This window comes from Equus przewalskii, chromosome 5, assembly GCF_037783145.1.
Source record: "Equus przewalskii isolate Varuska chromosome 5, EquPr2, whole genome shotgun sequence".
In the NCBI taxonomy this organism is placed as follows: domain Eukaryota; kingdom Metazoa; phylum Chordata; class Mammalia; order Perissodactyla; family Equidae; genus Equus; species Equus przewalskii.
This window is the reverse complement of record NC_091835.1, coordinates 49,378,116-49,399,194: the sequence shown is the minus strand read 5'-3', so window position 1 is coordinate 49,399,194 and position 21,079 is coordinate 49,378,116. Positions and strand designations below refer to the sequence as shown.

Below are 21,079 nucleotides of genomic sequence, written 5' to 3'. Positions count from 1 at the left end.
CAATAAAGAGGATAAGATGGGTCAGATCCTTGAGAAGATGAGAAGGGGTGGAGCCCAGATCATAGGTGATTGAATTCATACTGGACAGGAAGGATGCATCTTCCCTTCAGGGAAGAGCTACACAGTATAATTGAAAGAGTGTTGAATCAAGAGTCGGTTGAGTTGACTTGGAATCCAGAGTCCACTATATTCCTGTTCTGAGACTTTGTTAGAGTGCTTAACAGCTCTGATCCTCAATTTCTTCAACAGCAGAAAAGGGATAATGCCCTCTTCATAGAGCTACTAACCAGGCTTAAATAAGATATGTGTTAAGCAAGGATCTTAGAATTTCTTGATTGTTTCTGTAATTTGATTATTGGTTTTTCAATTTTTATCCCAGGCTATCACTAGCATAAGAAATAAACAAGAGACCATATATAACTACTTTTTGTCACCTGCTCCAAAGGGATTTGCGATTCCGTGGTCTCATTGTCGTTTGGAATTTTGAATAAGTTTTGAGGGTTGACATCAAACTTGTTGCCAAACCTGTGTAATTGTTTTGCTTCGCTACTACTTTTTTTTCTTTTTAATTTGAAATCCTTTAGTTGGGACATGTACATTGCATTTCCAGATCCACTCCCTCTTGTCTTATACTTGGCTGCTTCACATATTTTCCTAACCTGCTTGGCCCCCATACACAGTTGAGTTTTCAGCTCTTGGTCTAGATTGTATTTTACTGAAATAGCTCATGCCACTAAAACTTTGATGTTGCTAAATCTCCAAGTAGCATATTCTGTCTTTATTTCACTTGTTCTCTCCTCAGCATTTACCACTGTTGAGAAACTTCTGAAACAATTTTCTCCTTCTGTTGTTGAACACTCTCCTGGTATCCTCTCACATCTCTGCCTGTCTACCCCTTGCACTAACTCTCCCCCCTTTGCCCACCATTTAATGCTATAATTTGGCAGGGTTTTGTATGTTGGCCCACTGTTCTTCTGAGTGATCTCATGTCCATGGGTGGCCCAACATGTCCAAAACTGGGTAATAATCTTTCCCTTCAAACCACCTTCTCCTACTGTGCTGCGTATCATGATGAAAGGAGCCACCAGAACTCCAAGCCACCCAACTTCCCAAACGGAAACTGCCCTCACATTTAGGAAGGACACATATTTAACAACTGGAACAGAATTGATACTAAATCAGAAAGGACACTTCTCCATATACCTCACCATTGCTTCCCAGCTGAACATTAGTCCTGCTCCTCCCAGTCACCGAAGTCGGCTTCTCCTTCCTCGTCTACAACCCCTCTGGCAAGACCTTCATCATTTCCCCCACAGACTAGTGCATGCTAACTAGTCTCCATTTTTCCTTATGGGTAAAATCTCAACCTTGATTGGCAGTTGGTCCTTCTTCCACTCTGTCCTGTGCACCAGGCTAGTCTCATCTCTAGCTACTCCCAAGGCTCTAAAGCTTTACCATATTAAATTGTTTGCATTTCCCTGAACACCTTCCTCTCTCACCTCCATGCCCTTGCCCACACTGCTCTCTCAGCCAAGAATGCTCTTTCTCCTCAACTCTCTTTACATAGCTAACGTCTACTCATTCTTCAACATTCAGTTCAGATACATCCATCTCTGAAAGGCCTGTTCTAAATTTCTCTCCTCTTAGCAACATCGTCAGTCTAGGTGTGGAGCCCCCACTCTGCAAATATTTTAAAAGTTTGCATTCTGGGGGCATATTTTAATATGTACTATGTACAAATGGAAGAGCTTGGTATGATGTGTTGTTTGCCAGCTGGTAAAATATTTTCCCGTGGAAGAGACACCTCCATAAGATAAGAAGGTAGGGAGGAGGAAGTGTTGTAAATCAACACAAAATTAATGTTCATTGGCAGAGGAAAAGGAAGCACCAGCTGGGTAAACAAACAGCTGCACAAAAAGAAAGAAAAATGACAGTGAGCCTCTGTGAACACAGCAAATGGTCCCAAATATTAGAAAAGCAAGTAAATAATATGAGGAAATGAGTTAACCCACTGGAAAATTGCTGAAACATTTGAACAGAAAGTAAATAATAAGGAAAGTGTTCAAAGAGAAGTTATCATAGAGAAAAAAATTAGAACAAATATCCTTTTGGAGAAGAAGTGAACTTTTAAAATGAAATATGCTTAAGATATAAATTAACTTAAACATTTGTGATTTTTTTGTGTGTTTTATATGGTACAGACAATATTATAATAATATTAAAAAATTAAAAATAGTAAAATTACACCATAGTCCTCAATAATTGTTCTGTTGAAAAGAGTAAGCTAGAAACCCACAATTGTTTCACTTTGCATTTGTGTAGCTATTAAGGTGCCTGACCTTTCAAAGGGAAATATTTAATACCACAAGTTGACACATAAATGGTTCACCTTCTAAAGAAAGAAAACATTCGAGATGACGCTAAAGTTCCCATTGACCTTCTACCTGCACCCACATACCACTGCGCTCCCCAGAGGTAACCTTTATTTTCAGCCTAGTGTGTATCTTTCCAACATTTTCCCATGCATTTACATACGTATGTGTAACTATCGAAAATACATATCTTTATCCTGTGTAATAATCCACTTTACAAATGGCGGAAGTAATTCTGTAACTTCTTTGTTTTTTGCGTAACATTTTTTCTTGGAACTATTTCCATTTCAGTATAAACAGAGCTGTCGTTAAAAGAATGGCCTTTTATCCATAGTATGTTTTGCCATTCCCTTCATGATGGACATTTAGGTTGTTTCTAATTTTCTCCATACTTCAGCCAACATTCATGAGTATTTACTTAGTGCCATGAGCCAGGCACCCTTCTTGGTGCTGTGCATTTAGCAGTAAACAAAACAAGGTCCTCCTCATCTACATTCAAGAAGACACAAACAATAAACAAAGACATACATATATAATAAAATCTCACGTAGTGATAGGTTTTATGAAGAAATGCAACAAATGTGAGAGATGAGGTGGTCAGGAAAGGCTCCTTTGAGGTGCTTTCATTTGGGCCAAGACCTAAGAGAAGTGAAGGAGGATGTTCTGGAAATATCAGCGGTACCAGCTGAGAAGTGGAAGTGCTCGGTCAGTAGGTGTGCAGGTTGAAAATGCCCCGTCACCTTCTGAAATGTCTAACAATTCTGACTCCCATTTGAAGCATAGAAGTCCTCGTTTTTCACACTCTTTATAATACTTCTTATTATCTTGTTCCTTAATTTTTACCGATTGGATATGTGGGAAACTGTTATTTCACTGTAGTTTTAATTGGCATAATAAAACTTGATATAAATTTATAATTGTAATGCTAGTGAGGTTGTACATGTTTTAATATGTCCATTGGCCCTTTGAGTGTCTTCATCTCAGACTTGACAGTTCTGTATCATTGTCTCTTCTTCTGTTGTGTCATTTGCATGTCACTGATTTTTATTGTTTGTATTCTGGATACAATCCATTGTTATATATATTGTAAACATTTTCTCTCAGTCTCAATCCATATACCTCACCATTGCTTCCCAGCTGAAGATGAGTCTTTTGTTGTTCTTGTTGTTTTGTCATTGTTTTTATCTTCTACTTATGAGTGAGATCATATGGTATCTAACTTTCTCCCTCTGACTTATTTCACTCAGCATAATACCCTCAAGGTCCATCCATGTTGTCACAAATGGCTGGATTTCGTTGTTTCTTATGGCTGAGTAGTAGTCCATCGTGTATAAATATCACATCTTCTTTATCCATTCGTCCCTTGATGGGCATCTAGGTTGCTTCCGTGTCTTGGCTATTGTGTATAATGATGCAATGAACATAGGGGTGCAAGTATCTTTATGCCTTTGCGTTTTCAAGTTCTTTGGATAAATACCCAGCAGTGGGATAGCTGGATCATATCGTAGATCTATCCTTAATTTTCTGAGGATACTCCATACTGCTTTCCATAGTGGCTGCACCATTTTGCACTGCCACCAGCAGTGAACAAGGGTTCCCTTCTCTCCACATCCTCTCCAAAGTTTGTTGTTTCCTGTCTTGTTAATTATAGCCATTCTGACCAGAGTGAGGTGATACCTCATTGTAGTTTTGATTTGCATTTCCCTGATAGCTAATGATGTTGAGCATCTTTTCATATGCCTGTTGGCCATCTGTATATCTTCTTTGGAGAAATCTCTGTTCAGATCTTTTGCCCACTTTCTAATTGGATTGTTGGCTTTTTGGTGTTGAGCTGTATTAGTTCTTTGTATATTTTGCATATTAACCCCTTATCTGATACATGGTTTGCAAATATCTTCTCCCAATTATTAGGTTGTCTTTTCATCTGTTGATGGCTTCCTTTGCTGTGCAGAAGCTTTTTAGTTTGATGTAGTCCCATTTGTTCATTTTTTCTTTTGTTTCCCTTGCCCGGTCAGATGTGGGACTTGAAAATATGCTGCTCTGACCAATGTCAAAGAGCATACTGCCCATGTTTTCCTCTAGAAGTCTCACGGTTTCAGGTCTTAAATTCAAGTCTTTAATCCATTTTGAGTTGATTTTTGTGCATAGTGTAAGGGAATGGTCTACTTTCATTCTTTTGCATGTGGCTGTCCAGTTTTCCCAGCACCATTTATTGAAGAGACTCTCCTTTCACCATCGTATGCTCTTGGCTCCCTTGTCGAATATTAGCTGTCCATAAATGTGTGGGTTTACTTCTGGGCTCTCAATTCTGTTCCATTCATCTGTGTGTCTGTTTTTGTGCCAGTACCATGCTGTTTTGGTACTATGGCTTTGTAGTATAATTTGAGTTCAGGGAGTGTGATGCCTCCAGCTTTGTTCTTTTTTCTCAGGAATCCTTTGGCTATTTGGGGTCTTTTGTTGTTCCATATAAATTTTAGGATTCTTTGTTCTATTTCTGTGAAAAATGTTGTTTGAACTTTGATAGGGATGATGTTGAATCTATAGATTGCTTTAGGAAGTATGGACATTTTAACAATCTTACTTCTTCCAATCCAAGTGCGCAGAATATCTTTCCATTTCTTTGTGTCTTCTTCGATTTCTTTCAAGAATGTTTTATAGTTTTTGGTGTACAGATCTTTCACCTCTTTGGTTAAGTTTATTCCTAGGTATTTTATTCTTTTTGTTGCAATTGTAAATGGGATTGTATTCTTAATTTCTCTCTCTGCTACTTCATTGTTAGTGTATAGAAACACAACCGATTTTTGTACGTTGATTTTGTATCCCACGACTTGAATGTATTCATTTATTATTTCTAAAAGTTTTTTAGTAGAATCTTTAGGGTTTTCTAGATATAAAATCATGTCGTCTGCAAAGAGTGACAGTTTCACTTCTTCTTTTCCAGTGTGGATCCTTTTTATTTCTTTTTCTTGCCTGATTGCTCTGGCCAGGACTTCCAATACTATGTTAAATAAGAGTGGTGACAGTGGGCATCCTTGTCTGGTTCCTGTTCTTAGAGGGATAGCTTTCAGTTTTTCTCCATTGAGAATGATATTTGCTGTGGGTTTGTCATATATGGCCTTTATTATGTTGATGTATTTTCTTTCTATACCCTTTTATTTAGAATTTTTATCATAAGTGGATGCTGTATCTTGTCAAATGCTTTCTTTGCATCTATTGAGATGATCATGTGGTTTTTAGTCTTCATTTTGTTAATGTGGTATATCATGTTGATAGCTTTGCAGATGTTGAACCATCCCTGCATCCCTGAAATGAAACCCACTTGATCATGATCTTTTTTTTTTTTTTTTTAAAGATTTTATTTTTTCCTTTTTCTCCCCAAAGCCCCCCGGTACATAGTTGTGTATTCTTCGTTGTGGGTTCTTCTAGTTGTGGCATGTGGGACGCTGCCTCAGTGTGGTCTGATGAGCAGTGCCATGTCCGCGCCCAGGATTCGAACCAACGAAACACTGGGCCGCCTGCAGCGGAGCGCGCGAACTTAACCACTCGGCCATGGGGCCAGCCCCTTGATCATGATCTTTTTAATGTATTGTTGTATTTGATTTGCTAGTGTTTTGTTGAGGATTTTTCCATCGATGTTCATCAGTGATATTGGCCTGTAATTTTCTTTTTTTGTGTTGTCCTTATCTGGTTTTGGTATCAGGATGATGTTGGCTTCACAGAAGGCATTAGGAAGCCTCCCCTCCTCTTCAATTTTTTGGAAGAGTTTGAGAAGGATAGATATTAAGTCTTCTTTGAATGTTTGGTAGAATTCACCAGGGAAGCCATCTGGTCCTGGACTTTTATTTTTTGGGAGGTTTTTGATTGCTGTTTCAATCTCCTTACTGATGATCAGTCTATGCAAATTTTCTACATCTTCTTGGTCCAGTTTTGGAAGGTTGTATGATTCTAAGAATTTATCCATTTCTTCTAGGTTATCCAATTTGTTGGCATATAGCTTTTCATAGTATTCTCTTATTATCTTTTGTATTTCTGAGGTGTCCGTTGTAATCTCTCCTCTTTCATTTTTGATTTTATTTTTTGAGCCTTCTCTCTTTTTTTCTTGGTGAGTCTAGCTAAGGGTTTGTCAATTTTGTTTATGTTTTCGAAGAACCAGCTCTTGGTTTCATTAATTTTTTCTATTGTTTTTTTTAGTCTCTATTTCATTTATTTCTGCTCTGATTTTTATTATTTCCTTCATTTTGCTGATTTTGGGCTTCGTTTGCTGTTCTTTTTCCAGTACCTTTAGGTGCACTTTTAGATTGTCTGTTTGGGATTTTTCTTCTTTGTTGAGGTCGGCCTGAATTGCTATAAACTTCCCTCGTAGAACCGCTTTTGCTGTATCCCAAGGATTTTGGCATGTTGTGTTTTCATTTTCATTTTTCTCCAGGAATTTTTTGATTTCTTCATTGACTCAATCGTTGCTGAGTAGCATTTTGTTCAATCTCCACATTTTTGTGTCTTTTCTGTTTTTCTTTCTGTAGTTGATTTCCAGTTTCATACCTTTGTGGTCAGAAAAGAGGCATAGTTATTATTTCGATCTTCTTAAATTTATTGAGACTTGTTTTGTGGCCTAATATGTGATCAATCCTGGAGAATGTTCCATGGGCATTTGAAAAGAATGTGTATTCTTTGGTTTTTGGATGGAATGTTCTGTATATATCTACTAAGTCCATCTGGTCTAATGTTTCCTTCAAGGCCAATGTTTCCTTATTGATCTTCTGTTTGGATGATCTATCCATTGGTGTAAGTGGAGTGTTAAAGTCCCCTACTATTATTGCATTACTGTCTATTTCTCCTCTTATATCTGTTAATAATTGCTTTATATATTTAGGTGCTCCTATGTTGGGTGCATAGATATCTACAAGTGTTGTATTTTCCTGTTGGATTGTTCCCTTTATCATTATGTAGTGCCCATCTTTGTCTCTTATTACAGTTTTTGTTTTAAAGTCTTTTTTGTCTAAGTATTGCTACCCTCGCTTTCTTTTCTTTGCCATTTGCATGGAATATCTTTTTCCACCCTCTCACTTTCAGTTTGTGAGTGTCTGTAGGTCGGAAGTGTGTCTCTTGTACGCAGCATGTACATGGGTCTTGTTTTTTTATCCAATTGGCCACCCTATGGCATTTGATTGGAGCATTTAGTCCATTGACATTTAAAATAGCTATTGATAAATATGTATTTATTGCCATTTGTCACTTTTTTTTCCTGGGTATTTTAGTAGTTCTTCTCTGTTCCTTTGTTTTTCTCTTGCTCTCTTCCCTTGTGGTTTGATGGCTATCTTTAGTAATATGTTTGATTTCTTTTGTCTTACTCTTTTTCCTGCTTGTCATAGGTTTCTGATTTGTGGTTACCATGAAGATCCTATTTAATATACTATGCATATAACAGTCTATATTGAGTAGATAGACTCTAGCTTGACCTCTTTCTAAAAGCTCTATTTTTCACTCCCCTCCTCCCACCTTATATGTCTTTCACATCATATATAGTCTCTTGTTTAGTGTGTCTCTATTCATTACGCTCTTATCATTAAAATAGGTGATTTTAGTACATTTGTCTTTTAACCTTCATATTATCTTCACAGGTAGTTGATCTGCTGCCTTTACTATATTTTTACCTTACAAGTGATTTTATTGCCTGGTTTGTTGTTGTTGTTGTTTTGTGGGGTTTTTTGATAATTTTTTTTATCTGTGTTTGTGATCATTGCTTTCCCACTTAAATAAGTCCCTTCAGCATTTCTTGCAGAACTGGTTTCTTGGTGATAAACTCCTCTAATTTTTGCTTGTCTGAGAAGCTCTTTCTCTCTCCTTGCATTCTGAATGACAACCTTGGTGAATGCAGTATTCTTGGCTGTAGGTTTTCTCCTTTTAGCACTTTAAATATGTCGTGCCATTCTCTTCTCGCCTGTAGGGTCTCGACTGAGAAATCCGCTGATAGCCTGATGGGCTTCCCTTTATATGTCACTTGTGGCCTTTCTCTTGCTGCTTTTAGGATTCTCTCTTTGTCTTTAGTTTTGGACATTTTGATTATTATATGTCTTGGTGTGGGCCTTTTTGAGCTTCTCTTATTTGGACTCTCTGTGCTTCCTGAACTTGGATGTCTGTTTCCTTCCTCAGGTTAGGAAAATTTTCCTCTATTATTTCTACAAATAAATTTTCTACCCCTTTGTCTCTCTCTTCGCCTTCTGGGACCCCTATAATCCGAATGTTAGCACGTTTGATATTGACCCAGAGTTCCCTTACACTGTTCTCATTCTGTCTAATTCTTTTTTCTCCTTTCTGTTCTGCTTGGGTGATTTCCTCTAGTCTTTTGTCTAGCTCGCTGATCTGTTCTTCTGCTTCCTCCACTCTGCTATTGAGTCCCTCTAGTGAATTTGTCATTTCGAGTATGGTATTCTTCATTTCTGATTGGTTTTTTTTCATATCTTCCAGTTCTTTGCTGATGTGCTCACTGTGTTCATCAATTCTTCTCCACATATCTGTGAGCATCCTCATGATATTTTGTTTGAACTCTTTGTCAAGTATGTCGCTAGTTTCTGTTTCACTTAGTCCTTTTTCTGGGGTTTTGTACTGTTCCCTTGCTTGGAAAGTATTCCTTTGCTTCCTTATTATGACTCTTTCTCTGTGCTATTTTCTTTGTAGTAGTCTCCTGATCTTGGAGAAGTGGCGTTATGTATGAGATGCCTTATGAGGCCCAGCAGTGTGCTTCCCTCTGGTCAACAGTCCACAAGAGCCAAGAGTGACCCCTTTGTGGGCTACTTGTTTCCTTCTGCTGTGGCAGGGTTGCTCCCACTGCAGGTACCCAGGGAGTCTGATCTTTCCTTCCCTGGCCAGCTATTTGTAAATCCCGTTTGGGAAGCCTCAGCTCTGTTGGCTACAAAGTCTATCAACACTCTCTTATTGCAGTTTCCTGTTAATTGGGTTGGTACCCAGTGTAGCTGGTTGCTAGGCTCAGGGGCTTATAGTTGTGATAGGCCTCAGGCCAACAAGGCTGTTGTCAGTTCTCTTAGGAGTACAGCTGAGTGGGGCTAGCCCTTGGCATGGGGCCACTCAGTTGTTTCAGGCTTTGGAAGGTGGGGCTGATCCTTTTTATGGCTATTTGTGAAGCACAAGTCTTCTGGTGCTGGTAAGCCTCACTCACCACAGAACCACATACACTGTCAACACAGTCCTGGTCCATGCACCCTTCTCAGCCCCCTGGAGCATACCCCGATGCCACACTGCAGGGGCCCCCACCTCTCCACCATTGCCCCCCACAGTTCACCTGGTCTTCACACAGGCCCTGCCCGACAGAGGCAGACACCCTTGCCGGCCTGTAGAGGATCAAGGCACCCAATCAATGCAGGCTAAAAAGTAGCCTGAGGGCTTGCTGTTAAGTGGGGCCAGTCCCTGGGGTGGTTGCCTGCCCTGGCTGAACTGGATTAAATCTGTGCTCTAGTGGGCATGGCAGACCCCTGAGCTAACAGCCCAGGGGATGAACTTCAATGGCCCCCACTGGTGTGTCCTATCAGCACGCCTGGACCAGCTCAGAACAATGGCCCCCACCAATGTCTCAGTCTCCAGAGAAGTCCCTGCTCTCACCAAGATGCCCCCAGAGCCCACCCAGTGAGTCTCGTTTCACCAAAGGACTGTCAGCCTTCTCTCTGGTGATTTTAGGTTGCTGCAATGAGTGAGTTTGTGTGTGGGCCCTTTAAGACCCAGGTCTTTTCGGCTTTCGGCAGATAGCTTTTCTGGGGGTGTCCCCGCTGCAGTCAATAGCCAGTAAAGCCAGACAGTAAGACCGCCGTCTCAGTTTGGCTGAGTCCAAAGGATGCTTATAGCAGCATTGCCCCCGCTCCAGACCTCACTCCTCCAGGGAGGGCTGCGTACCTTAGGGCGCTCCCTCCTGGCCAACTGAGAAGCTCTGCTGCTCCCAAAGTGGCTTTTTTCCTCTCCAGCAGTAATTACTGCCTCTTTTGCCTTCGTCAGGACTGTCCCTTGTCGTGGGGGTTCTTCTTATCCAGTTTTCAGTTTTCAATCCAGGGTAATTCTTCCAGAAATTGTTGTAACCTGGTTGTGTTCATGGGAGGAGACGAGTTCAACGTCTGCTCACACTGCCATCTTTAATCCACTCTGAAGATGAGTCTATTACTGCTTGTCTCTTTAGTGATATAACTTTTGTCTTGTAGAAGTCTTTAATTTTGAAGCAGTCATGGTTATCAATCTTTTCCTTTATGGATTTTGCTTTTAGTGCCTTATTAACAAAGCTTTTTTATCCCAAGGTCTTAAAAATATGTTCTTCTATTTTCTTCTAATTTTATAGTCTATCTTTATTTCATCTGGAACTTAATTTTCTGAACAGTGTGAGGTAGGAATTGGTCTTAGTTTTTATTATTTGGCTAGCCAGTGGACTCACTGTAATTTATGGAATAGTTGATTTTTTATGAATTGGTTTGAAATGTGACTTTTATCATATAGGAAATTCCCAAATATACCTAGTTCTGTTTCTGGATTCTATATTTTCAGTTCTTGCATGAGCTCTGTTGTATTTTTATTACTATAGTTTTATAATCAGTTTTGATGTTTGGTAAGTTAAATTCTCTCTCTGTCATTCTTTCATTTAAAATTGCCTTGAGTATATATACTGATTTACCTTTTATCTGGCTTTCAGAATCATCATATCAAATTTTATTTTAAAATAATATTGGAATTTTGGTTGAGATTGCATTGAACCTATAAATTTATTTGGGGAGACACCTTTCTATATTCATTATTGGCTTTATAAAAATGTTGTATATTTATTTTTAGGTTTATTTCAAGGTGTTTGGGGGCATTGTTACTATTACAAGTGAAATCTTTGTTTTATTATATTTTTCTAATATGTGATTGTTGTTGTGTAGGGAAGCTGTGGGGTTTTTTTAAGGCTGTTTTTTAAGAGCAGTTTTAGATTTGCAGCAAAATTGGGAGGAAAGTACAAGGATTTCCCATATACCCCCTATCCTACACATGCGTATCCTCTCCCATGATCAACATCCCCCACCAGAGTAGTACATTTGTCACAATTGATGAACCTACATTGATACCTTATAATCACCCAAAGTCCACAATTTATATTACAGTTCACTCTTGGTCTTGTGCATTCCCTGGGTTTGGACAAATTGGATAATGACATGTATCCACCATTATGTATCATACAGAGTATTTTCACTGCCTTAAAAATCCTCTGTGCTCTACCTATTCATCGTTCTCTCCCCTTCCCACCCCTGGCAGCCACTCATCTTTTTACTGTCTCCATAGTTTTGCCTTTTCCAGAATGTCATATAGTTGAAATCATATAGTATGTGGTCTTTTCAAATTGGCTTCTTTCACTTAATAATATGCACTTAAGGATCCTCCCTGTCTTTTCATGGCTTGATAGCTCATTTCTTTTTAGTGCTGAATCATATGCCATTGTATGGGTATAATACAGTTTCTTTATCCATTCACCTACTGAGTGACATCTTGGTTGCTTCCAAGTTTTAGCAATTATGAATAAAGCTGCTATAAACATATCTGTGCAAGTTTTTGTGTGGGCATAAGTTTTTTGTTAACTGAGGTTATGACAGGTTACAACATTGTGAAATTTCAGTTGTACATTATTATTTGCCAGTCATCTTATAGGTGCTCCCCTTCACCCTTTGTGCCCACACCCCACCCCTCTTACCCCTGGTAACCACTAATCTGTTCTCTTTGTCCATATGTTTGTTTATCCTCCACATATGAGTGAAATCATACAGTGTTTGTCCTTCTATATCTGGCTTATTTCACTTAACATAATACCCTCAAGATCTGTCCATGTTGTTGTGAATGGTATGATTTTATCATTTTTTATGGCTGAGTAGTATTACATTGTATATATATACCACATCTTCTCTATCCAGTCATCAGTCAGTGGGCACTTAGATTGCTTCCACGTCTTGGCTATTGTGAATAATGCTGCAGTGAACATAGGGGTGCATGAGTCTCTTTGAATTGCTGACTTCAAGTTCTTTGGATAGATACCCAGTAGTGGGATGGTTGGGTCATATGGTATTTCTCTTTTTAATTTGTTGAGAATCTCCATGCTGTTTTCCATAGTGCCTGCACCAGTTTACATTCCCACCAGCAGTGTATGAAAGTTCCTTTTTCTCCACAACCTCTCCAACATTTGTTATTTTTTGTCTTGGTTCTTATAGCCATTCTAGCGCAAGTAGGGTTATATCTTAGTGTAGTTTTTATTTGCATTTCCCTGGTCATCAATGATGATGAACATCTTTTCATGTGCCTATTGCCTATCCATATATCTTCTTTGGAGAAATGTCTGTTTATATCCCCTGCTCATTTTTTATCGGGTTGTTTGATTTTTTGTTGTTGAGTTGTGTGAGATCTTTACATATTATGAAGATTAACCCTTTGTTGGATATATGATTTGCAAATATTTTTTCCCAGTTGTTGAGTTGTCTTCATTTCAATCCTGTTTTCCCTTGCCCTGTAGAAGGTCTTTAGTCTGATGAAGTCCCACTTATTTATTCTTTCTATTGTTTCCCTTGTCTGAGAAGACATGGTGTCTGAAAAGGTTTTTTTAAGACTCATGTTAAAGAGTGTACTGCCTATATTTTCTTCCAGAAATATTATGGTTTCTGGTCTTACTTTTAAGTCTTTGATCCATTTTGAGTTTATTTTTGTGAATGGTGTAAGAGAATGGTCTACTTTGATTCTTTTGCATGTGGCTGTCCAGTTTTCCCAGCACCATTTGTTGAAGAGACTTTCTTTTCTCCATTGTATATTCTCAGATCCTTTGTTGAAGATTAGCTGTCCATAGATGCGTGGTTTTATTTCTGGGCTTTCAGTTCTGTTGCATTGATCTGTGTGCCTGTTTTTGTACCAGTACCATGGGGTTTTGATTACTATGGCTTTGTAGTATATTTTGAAGTCAGGGAATTTGATGCCTCCAGCTTTCTTCTTTTTTCTCAGAATTGCTTTAACAATGCGGGGTCTTTTATTGCCCCATAGATTCTTTGTTCTATTTCTGTGAATAACGTCATTGGGTTTCTGATTGGGATTGCATTGAATCTGTAGATTGCTTTAGATAGTATGGACATTTTAGCAACGTTTATTTTTCCAATCCATGTGGCATGGAATGTCTTTATGTCATCATCAGTTTCTTTCAGGAAAGCCTTATAGTTTTCATTGTATAGGTCTTTCACTTCCTTGGTTAAATTTATTCCAAGATATTTTATTCTTTTTGTTGCAATTGGGAATGGGATTGTATCCTTGAGTTCTTTCTGTTAGTTAGTGATTAGAGTATGGAAATGCAACTGATTTATGTAAGTTGACTTTGGACATAAGTTTTTAACACCTTTGGGTAAATACTAAGGAGCATGATTGCTGGATGATATGGTAAAAGTATGTTTAATTTTGTAAGAAACCAAGCTGTTTTCAAAGTGGCTGTACCATTTTGCATTCCCACCAGCAATGAATGAAAGTTTCTGTTGCTCCACATCCTCTCAGGCATTCAGTGTTGTTAGTATTTTGGATTTTGGCCATTCTGTAGGTGTGTAGCGGCATCTTGTTGTTTTAATTTGTGTTTCTCTGATGACAGATGATGTGGAGCATCTTTTCATATGCTTATTTGCCATCTGGTAAGGTGTCTGTTAGTTTTTGGTTCATTTTTAATCAAGTTATTTGTTTTTTATTGTTGAGTTTTAAAGAGTTCTTTGTATATTTTGGATAACAGTTCATCAGCTGTGTCTTTTGCACATATTTTCACCTAAGCTGTGGCTTGTCTTCTCATTCTTTTGACATTGTCTTTCACAGAGCAAAAGTTTTTAATTTTAAAGAAGTCCAGCTTATTAATTATTTCTTTCATAGACTGAGCCTTTGAATGTTGTATCTAAAAACTCATTGCCATAGCCAAGGTCATCTAGGTTTTCTCCTGTGATCTTCTAGAAGTTTTATAGGTTTGCCTTTTGCATTTAGATCTATGCTCCATTTTGAGTTAATTTTTGTGAAGAATATAAGGTCTGTGTCTAGATTGATTTTTTTGCATGTGGCCGTCCATTTGTTCTAGCATCACTTGTTGAAATGACTATCTTTGCTCCATTGTATTGCCTTTGCTCCTTTGTCAAAGATCCACTGTATTTATATGTGTCTACTTCTGGGCTCTCTATTCTGTTCTACTGATCTATTTGTCTATTATTTTGTCAATTCCATGCTCTCTTGTTTGCTGTAGCTTTACAGTAAGTCTTGAAGTCAGATATTGTCAGTCATGCAACTTTGTTCTTCTCCTTCAATATTGTATTGGCTATTCTTAGTCTTTTCCTTCTCCATATGAATTTTAAAATCAGTTTGTTGTTATACATGAAATAACTTGCTGAGATTTTGATTGAGGTTGCATTGAATCTATAGATGAAGTTGGGAAGAACTGACATCTTGACAATATTGAATCTTCCTATCCATGAACATTCAATATCTCTCCATTTATTTAGCTCCTTGATTTCAATCATCAGAGTTTTGTATTCTTCACATGGGTCTTGTACATATTTTATTAGATTTATGCCTAAGTATTTCATTTTTGTGTATGTAATGTAAATTTTATTGTGTTTTTTATTTCAAATTCCACTTGTTTACTGCTGGTATATAGGAAAGCAATTGACTTTTGTATATTAGTCTTCTATCTTGCAACCTTGCTATAATTACTTATTAGTTCCAGGAGTATTTTTATCACTTCTTTCAGATTTTCTATGTTGTGTCGTCTGCAAAGACAGTTTTATTTATTTCTTCCCAGTCTGATACCATTTATTTTCTTTTCTCATCTAATTTTATTAGCATTGAATTCCAGTATAGGGTTGAAAAGCAGTGGTGAGATCCTTGACTTAGAGACCCCTTGACTTGTTACTGATCTTAGTGGGAAAGCTTCAAGTTTGTCACCATAAAGTATAACGTTAGGTGTAGGTTTTTGTAGATATTCTCTATCAAGTTGAAGAAGTTCTCCTCTACTCCTAGTTTAGCTGTGGATTTTTACAAGTTGATCTTGTCTAAGTCTTTCGTGGTTCCAGTAAATAATTTTTCATTTGGTTCTCTTGTATATTTTAGATAGGTAAGTATAACATCTGCAAATACTGAGAGATTTCCCACCCATTACAAACACACTTAAAATATGTTTTTTAAAAAAATTCCAGTTCAGTGTGTCTATTTTCATGTTGTTGACTTCTCATTTTATTACGTTTTTGATCAGATGATATTACCCACATGATGTTAGTTGTGTTAATATATTCAATATATTAAATAATTATTAATAAATATAACTATTATATTTATATATTATAATTATTAATTATAATATAGAAATTATATTATGTAACATTGTAATGTATTAATCATATTATATAAATTATATTATATAATTATTAATTATGTTAATTATTAATTTAATTAATTAAATAATAGTTAAGTAATATACATATATTAAATATTTAATATATTAAATAATATATTTAATTATAATATATCATATATTTTCTTTTGTGACATAATGTGTGGTCATTCTTAGAAATTTTCTAGCTCTGTTTAAAAATAATAGGTATTTTTAAATTGAAGACTCTCGCTATGGTTGTGGGTTTGTGATATCTATCTATTTGAATTTTAATCAGTTTTTTGCTATATATATTTTAAAACTGTCTTGTTAGGGGCATAATGTTTCTTAACTATTATATTTTTTTGGTGGTATTCATTTGATCAATATACATTGCTTTATCTTTTTATGATTTAAAAATTTTAATTTCCATTTTTGCCAACATAATATGTGTGCGTAGTTTTCAAAATCAAATAGTATGACAAAGCGTAAAATGGAAAGCAGCAATCTCCCATCTCATACTCGCCCAAGTAATGTTCCAAGACTTTCAACTTCTCCAGCTGATTTTTCTCGTTAGATTTTAAAGCAGCATGCCTCATTACAATTTTAAAGTTTTCCATTGATCTATTGATTTCTTACAGAAAAATAAAGATTTGTCTCTCTTAAAGAGTTCCTCACAACACCCCCCTCGATACACACTTATGCTTTCTTGACCTCTCAATGCAGATATATCACAACCAAGTAATTAGTCAGTGCTTACCTTAGTGTCTACATAAATACTGTTCACATCTGAGTGAAAAAGCCTATTATGAGTGTTTAATATCCTGTTCAACTTTTAATTTTTCCCCAGAGTAAATAAAGTCTTTCCATGCAGCAGTCACTAGCTCATCTCCAGACTCACATTAGAGCTGCAGATCTGCTTCCTTACTGCCATGTTAATCTATCAGGGACACTTTTTTGTTGTCGTTGAGACATCCTTTCAGGAACTGTCTTTTTCTCTCACTAGAATCTGATTAATGGCTTTCTAGGCATGCTGTGTAGCTGTTTTCCTGGAACCTTCCTTTACCAGAATCTGTTTGCTTTTTTCATTGACCATAACTCTTTCTTATTACCTAAATGTTCCTTTCTTTCTTGTAGCATCTCAGTCTTACTTCATGGATGCAATAATTATCAGTATTTCTAAACAGGCTAATGAGAGATTTTTAAGAGTTTTCTTCTGCCCTTTGAATGACCTTGGTTTCCTCTGAGTTCTTTTCTTCTTCCATTGTGTCCTCTGAGTCTTGTGTTGGAGGCTTTCCGTCGGCATCTTCTGATCTTGGTTATCTCTTGTTTGGTAACTGGAAGCTCTGTGCAGAGGCTGGACCTGTTGCAGGTGGGCTTCACTCTTGGTTGAGAAGGTGGCAAGGTGGCTTTCTCTTGGGTGACTCCCAAATGTCATTATCTATATGTCTTTTATCTTGGGCCGGTCAATGTCAATATTCTAGTTGGGAACTATAAGCCTGGCTGCCAATATTTTATGAGCTGAAAAGAATCCCCAGTTTCCCATGGGCTTGGCCAGGTCTGGGCACATAGCCACTGATCCTCCCGAGAGGCTGACACCCCTCCCCCCGACAGACACACAGTGATAACTGACCAGTGCAGGATTTTAGGGTTCAACCCACCTGGATGTCCCTGCTGCCCCATGATCTGAACAATAACCTGTTGATCGTTCCAAGACACCCACCTTCTCCGGGATCTCCTGCCTTTGGGCCTCGGGCACTGCTACCTTTTAGAGCAATGCCCGGCAAGTTAGTTTATCCTCTGGTTTCCTTCTGTAAGCTGTCTGTTTTCAGAGGTAGCTCAGATTTGGGGATTCACTGAGAATTTACCTTCTTTTCTTTTTTGAGGCTGGATGTAGATTTTTAAATACATCTTTTCTCTCATTTCTAGAGATTTGCTATAGGAGGGAAAAGCTAGACCGTTACCTGTCCTGATTCTATTCAGTTTGCATCTTAACTAGCAACCTGAAACTGAACATTTTAACAATTTTATTAATTGCAATTTCTTGTAGATTGTGTTTTTGTCATATTTCATATCAATATATTTAGACTCTATGATGTTATCAATATTAATCTTCTATTTGTCATATTTCCTGAAAATATTTTTCAGAGTCATTCCCTTTTTATTTTAGCTTAATTATTTTTCATGGTAATGAAATTTCACGTCTTGACACGATCAATTTTGTCAATACTTTCCTTCATAGAAAGATATTTTGCAAATGTCTAAGTTCACACACTCATTTTGTTTAGTTTTTCTTGTAATGCAGAATGTAAATATTTATCTTACTTATCTTGAAATTATTTTGTAATTTTCTTGTCAAGTATGAATCTATTCCCCTTTAAATTTCCAAATTGTTAACTAGTTATCTTGATATCATTTATTAACTAATTTTTAAAATTTCATCAGTTTTCTCTATATTGTTATGTTTGGAATTAATTTGTAAAATGTGCTGTATTTCTGTGCTTTCTGCCCTTTCTATTGATATATTCTTTCTATTTCATGTCTATATTCATTATATATTAATCATTTCTATTTTCTTTCTTTTTTTTTTTGAGGAAGATTAGTCCTGAGCTACACTGTGCCCATCTTCCTCTACTTTATATGCAGGACACCTACCACAGCATGGCCTGATAAGTGGTGCGCAGGTCCATACCTGGGATCTGAACCTGGAACCCCGGGCCACTGAAGGAGAGTGCGTGAAGTTAACCACTATGCCAACAGGCCAGCCCAGTCATTTCTATTTTTAATAATTCATGGGCTCTTCTGTTTTCATTTTTCTTCTTTTTCAATTATTATTTAATAGTTTTCCATTCATATGGTATACAACTATTCTGAGCTAGGTTATAAAAATTAAAAGATAAATAAGACTTGTCCCTTGTCTTCAAGAAGTACACGGTCTTGGAGAGTATGATCAGTTCATGTTGAGGAGTTCCAAGAAGACTCTTTTGAAAGCTTAAGTTGGAAAGAAGGAATAAGCTTTAGAAGGACAAGCTTAAGTTGAGTCTGGATGTATCGGCAGGACTTCACCAGAGCAATGAAGGGATGAGCAAAAAGGAAACTATATATGCTGAAGGATGTGGACAGGTGCACACACAGAAATGGCTGGAGCATAGGATGAGGGCAATAGAGAGTAGCTGAGTATGAAGCTGGGGAGATATACTGGAGAGATAAGCTGGATCCGCCTCTCTTTTATAATTCCAGTTGCATTTTGTAATAATTTAGTAAAATTCAAAACCACTCCTATTAAACTCTTGATCAGGATAACATTAGAGATATTAGATATGCCATGAATATTATTGAATTGAATTGAGTTCTTAAGTAATGTCATTTGTTGAAGAATAGGATAGATAAAAATAGTAAAATGTAATATATTGGCTGGTTCTTTAACAGTGTTAATAAAATTAAGACTATAGTAAATTCAAGATGTGTGTTCCTTTTCGAAGTTAAAACTCAAGAAAGGAAGACTACCTCCTTTCAAGAATAATCAGTCAGCTTTAAGACAGAGAACACAAAATCGGTGGCCCTGATTTTATTGGACTTGTCTGTAATTCTCATTAGTATGTAGTTCACTACAGAAATGGAGATACGTTCCATCAGCCAGCAGAGCCCTGTGGAACAGGAGCTATTGTGCACAGCAATAAGAAGGGAATGGAAGCAAGAGAGGAGAGCAGTAGAAGTATACCACTTAGGAGCTGGCCGGGTGGCATAGTGGTTAAGTTCCCACACTCCATGTCAGCGGCCCTGGGGTTCATGGGTTCAGATCCCAGGTGTGGATCTACACACCACTCATCAAGCCATTCTGTGGCAGCATCCCACATACAAAAAAACAGAGGAAGATTGGCACAGATGTTAGCTCAGGGATAATACTCCTTTGGAAAAAGAGAAAGATTGGCAACAGATGTTGGCTCTGGGCCAATCTTCCTCACCCCAAAAGAAAAAAAAAGTATGCAAATTAGACTCTAGAAGTTGATGGTGAAATGAAAGAACTAGAATGTAACTTTTGGAACAATATGAGCATATGATGAATTTTCTCTTATTAAGTTCTAACCACGTTTAAAAGACAGAAGGGAATAATTCAGTGGAGATGGCGAGGTTGAATGTTTTAAAGAGGAGAGACCCACTTTAGAACATGAGTTCTTTAGAAAACGTGAAACAGCGTGTTCCAAGACACAGAGGAGAGGAGGGAGCACTTCTTCCTCTTAGGATGGCAGCAAGAATAAAATAAGAAGATACAAAGAAAGAGATGTTGAGGGATAGACGCAGAGAGGCAGATAGCTGTGATCTTCCGCATAAGTATATCTCCTGGACATCTGCATTAGAGTCACCAGCGAGTACTGGATAAGAATTCAGCTCCTGGATTACTCTCATCAGAACCCAGGAACCTGTGATATCAGGTTACTCTGACCGAAGTTTGAGAACCACGGTTCACATGAAGTGGGAGCTTATCTGTAGGGTGTGTGTACGTGGTTGCAAAAGCATTAGTGCATTAGGAAGAGAGCAGAAGATATGGGTGGGCAAGGAAGAGAATAAAAGAATACCAAGCAGATCTTATTGAAGTTGGGAAGCAGGAATTTGTGTTGGAGAGGCCGGCCCAGCTCCAGAATATGGTGAAATGTGCTTCCATGGCTTCTCCTAGGATAGTGATTCTACCTGAAAACCTTGTTTTATCGCTTCTCGATTTGTCGGGGCCCAGAGGAAATTGCTAAGTCAGGCTGATAGATCAAGGACATGAAAAAGAACTTGAGATTTCCCTTCCTTTGGGCTTGAGAAAGACCCCTTTCTTGGCAGGCAGAGTTAATAACACTGATTGCTGCATAAAATCCTCTGGCTTTGTTTATTCAGAATTTTAGTTTCGCATGTTTATAATGAGCCCTGCCAACATGTCAGGCCAGACTTCCCTCTGCTGGTTGTGGCTCAGTTCCATTCTTAGATGCTGCTACCTCACCTGCATATAACCTGAGATGGGCAGCTCCTATTGTGTGAAAGAACACAAAGTTGTAAAGCACTAGTCTTTTTCTCTCTCTCTCTTTTTTTTTTCCTGAGGAAGATTGGCCCTGAGCTAACATCCGTGCCCATCTTCCTCTGTTTTATGTGTGGGACGCCTACCACAGCATGGCTTGCCAAGTGGTGCCGTGTCCACACCCGGGATCTGAACCGGCAAATCCCTGGCCGCAGAAGCAGAACATGCGCACTTAACCGCTGCACCACCAGGCTGGCCCCTTTTTCCCTTTTTCACTTGAGCTATGTCAGCAACTTCTTAACTTCTCTAGATCACCTTCTAAAC

General features: G+C 37.8%; 1 protein-coding gene across 1 annotated transcript in view; it reads left to right on the top strand.

The window, feature by feature from the left end:
- The window catches only part of ST8SIA1 (ST8 alpha-N-acetyl-neuraminide alpha-2,8-sialyltransferase 1), a 158,793-nt gene that overhangs the window by 128,989 nt on the left and 8,725 nt on the right, over positions 1–21,079 (top strand). The window lies entirely within an intron of this gene.